Source organism: Cydia splendana, chromosome 10, assembly GCF_910591565.1.
Source record: "Cydia splendana chromosome 10, ilCydSple1.2, whole genome shotgun sequence".
Lineage (NCBI taxonomy): Eukaryota > Metazoa > Arthropoda > Insecta > Lepidoptera > Tortricidae > Cydia > Cydia splendana.
The window spans coordinates 14,832,386-14,836,119 of NC_085969.1; positions in this window are offsets into that span (position 1 = coordinate 14,832,386).

The window sequence follows — 3,734 nt, forward strand, 5'->3', positions numbered from 1 at the left end:
CACAGCTTTCAGGGACCGTAGAGTATATAGTTTTTATTTCAACGCGATAACTCCACGCGTTCCCGAGATAAAGGGTCTTGACAGACAGACCGACGGACGGACGAACAACAAAGTGGTCCTATAGGGTTCCGTTTTTTCCTTTTGAGGTACGGAACCCTAAAAACTAATAGTGGTTACTTACAAATAAAATAAATAAATGTTTATTAGGCGATTTTAAACCTATAATACCCTCCAGCTGAGTAAATTTGGACGGTTTCAGTTTCAGTTTTGTTTATGCTTGAGTCATTAAGATAGAAAGGAATACCTACCATTTAAATCCAATAGAACGATCCCATAACTTTCTTCGACGTTACAAAAACAATCGCTATAGGAAAAGTGTGCTGTTCTTTGAGAAACAAAGTAATTTATTGTATAAAACTAATACCTATCTGGCATACACGACACGCGTACCGTCTCCATTTGTATTCAATACGCATGCTCTAATACGGAGCGCTACACAGACAGCCCGACGATTTATCTCGCCCGAGAATCGAACCCCAACCTTGCAATTGGCTGGTGCGTGTATTTCCTGCTGCACGACACCAAATTGCTTCTGCAAACGGCGAGGAATGTAGATTGTACTATTATTGCTTTGTTCTAGCCATTCGTTGCATACGTTTTAGTCTTGCACTTGGACATGGAGGAATTACAAGCATGGAACCATTAGGTAAACACGTTTTCTTCTCTTTTTTACAACAATAAACATACGAGGTTTAATTTAGTTTAATTTTTTTTTACAATAATGACAAAAAACATGCCTATTAGCATGCGGACAAAATGTACCTTTGACAATAAGTACCTACCTGCTAGCAACTAGCAATCATCTGAGAACCTAACAAGCAATCTTTGCAAAGATAACAATTTAGATTAGGTATATAATTTTAAAAAAAGGACACGAAAGAATTGACTGAAATAACAGGTCAATTCGAACGTACACTGACATCATTATTTTTATTTTTTTATTTAGGATGACATTTGAATCATATTATTTAGTTATCGTGCGTCTCGCCTGCGCCAATACATGTACGGACAAGTACGAGCGATAGGTAGGTACCTATGCACAATAACAGAATGACATCACATTAGTTACATGCCATTCTGACATCAGTGTACGACGTGTACGTTCGAATTGGCCTGTTAGAATCAGGCCAAATACCACTACTTTTTAACCAACTTCCAAATCTCAAAAGGAGGAGGTGTATGCATACAGATTGGTCCCGTTTTTGTCAAAACCCAGTTCTGATGATGGTATCCATAAGGAATCGGGGGAACTCCTCAAATCTTAATGGCATACATATAGTGATTTTTGTGTTTTTATTAACAAATCAAGCATATACATTAAAAAAGTGACATTTGATGAAGTGGAACTGCTGATGATGATCAGAACGGAACTCTTCAACGACGCATAGTTCACGTTTGGCGATTTGTCCTCTTCGTTATGTTTGTTAAGCAAGTTAAGTTTTTAAGCCACATTTTTTTCAAGCTCGAGTTCTGATGATGGGATCCATGAGGATTCGAGGGAACTCCTCAAATCTGAAGAGCATGCGTATAGAGAATAGAGATTTTTGTATTTTCATTATATTATATATTCATCGGAAAATCAAGCATTTTCATTAAAAACTGTCGCATTTGATGAAGTGGAACTGCTGATGATGATCAGAACAGAACTCTTCAACGACGCATAGTACACGTTTGGCAATTTCGATTTCGACTTGGACTGGGACTGGGACCCGGACCCAGACTCGAGCCCGGACCCGGACCCGGACTTGGACTCGGACCCGGACCTAGACTCAAACCCGGAGTCGGACCTGGACCTGGATCAGGTCTCTTATCTGGACCTGAACCCGGACCTGGTCCTGGACCTGGACTTGGACCAGGACCTAGACCTGGACCTGGTTCTGGACCCGCACCCGGACTCGGACCCAGACCCGGACCTTGACCCGGTTTGGTTGAGAAGTCGGTTTTTTTCTATTAAAGATTATTTCTAAACCTTGTCGCTGGAAAATATTATTCAATACCTAAAGTACTGTAAAGCTTCCCTAGTTGTCAAAGTGAAGCAACGCCTACTTTTGAAAAACGTGACGAGTTATATGTCTACTCCCGGAGGCGCTGCCCAGCCAATCACAACAAACATCAATAATATCATATTGCCTAGACACGCCCATAAACCTAATACATAAAAATTTAATTCGTCAAAGGATACTCCATACCAAACAAATCGGTAGAAAATATAATAGAACTCAAAGCAGACTGAACGCATAATGAATAGTACTTAGTTGTAGATATCTTTGAACTTTCCTCTATTGAAATATCTTTGTGAAATCACAACAATCGAGATTTCAAGAAACGCGTGGGACAATAAGAGATCCTGGAAGGGTCAATTTTACCAAACGAGCATTTTTGTCTAATTTCCATGGAATTTTGATATACTGATTTAATATAATAAAATGTGTTGTGATAATTCGTAGCAAAATTGAATAAAACCAATATTCTTATCAGAGTACACATTATTTATTCATTAAACTGAAAGGTATTTCAATTCGGGCACGGGATTTTTCCGTCCATGGAAATTGATTTTTTTGAATAATTTATGTTTAAAACATGTTTTATTTTTCATTAAAGATAAAAATATAGGTACACTTGAAGCATAGAATAATGACTTTGTTCATTTTTAATATTTATGACATGTTTTTAGAGCATCATTGCATCATGCTTTAAAAAGACATAAATGACATAAAAGTGCACTCATGATTTGGAGGCTTCACGGGTGTTTTTTTTTTACTGTTTGGCCTCGCCAGGGGCCAGTTACAGCTTATACTATGTATGACAGGGGTCTGCCAAGAAGAAAATAGAGGAAAAGAGATAGATAGAAGTAAAAGATTATAGATTTGAGTATAGGAAAGAGAAGTTTACAGATATTTTAGCTAATTAGTGACGCTATATAAACCAAATTAATAGTGTTGTGATGCTTTTATACAATTTAAAAGAACCCTTGGGCGGAGGGCCCTGTGTGTTATTGACCGTTTGCGACTGTGAATTTATTATTTTCTTTTATTTTCCCAGTGCGGGCGGGTACTATAATAAGATTGTGATTTTTTCCTTTTTGAGTTAATATTGGTGCTGTTTGAGGCCTGATTTCTGAGTGATTTTTTGATTTCTAGCTCACAGTTTTGAGCTAGAGTTATTTCGTCATCCGGGTCTATTAAGACATGCCTCGGCCTAGCTTCACGGGTGATGTTCTCACTTGTCACGGGTAGATCACCCGTGCTTTAAAATTTTTGACAATTACTCTCCATCTCGGACAAAGTTTAAACATCGATCACAAGTTAATTACCACAAGGAAATGAACAGTGTATGTGTTATTTAAGTCGGTTGACTTAATAAAAGGAGGAGGTTATCAATTCGACCGTATTTTTTGTCCAATTTTAGTTAACCCTTTGGGCAAATATTTTTCTACAAATTTCACTTCCCAACAAACATATCTTAGTAGGCAAAATCGCATTTTGCTTACTGTTTTTAAGTAGCAAAGTACCCTTGTTCGAGCTGCTGAGGTGAAAATTTCTTTTTTATCGACCCTCACCAGGGTTGACAGTATGTTGTATTTAACATTTTGCTTGGCACTGACTTTAAATAAACCAGTTGCTGACGCATATTTTATTTATCCTTTTTGAAGTCGGAATTTTTTTAATGATTAA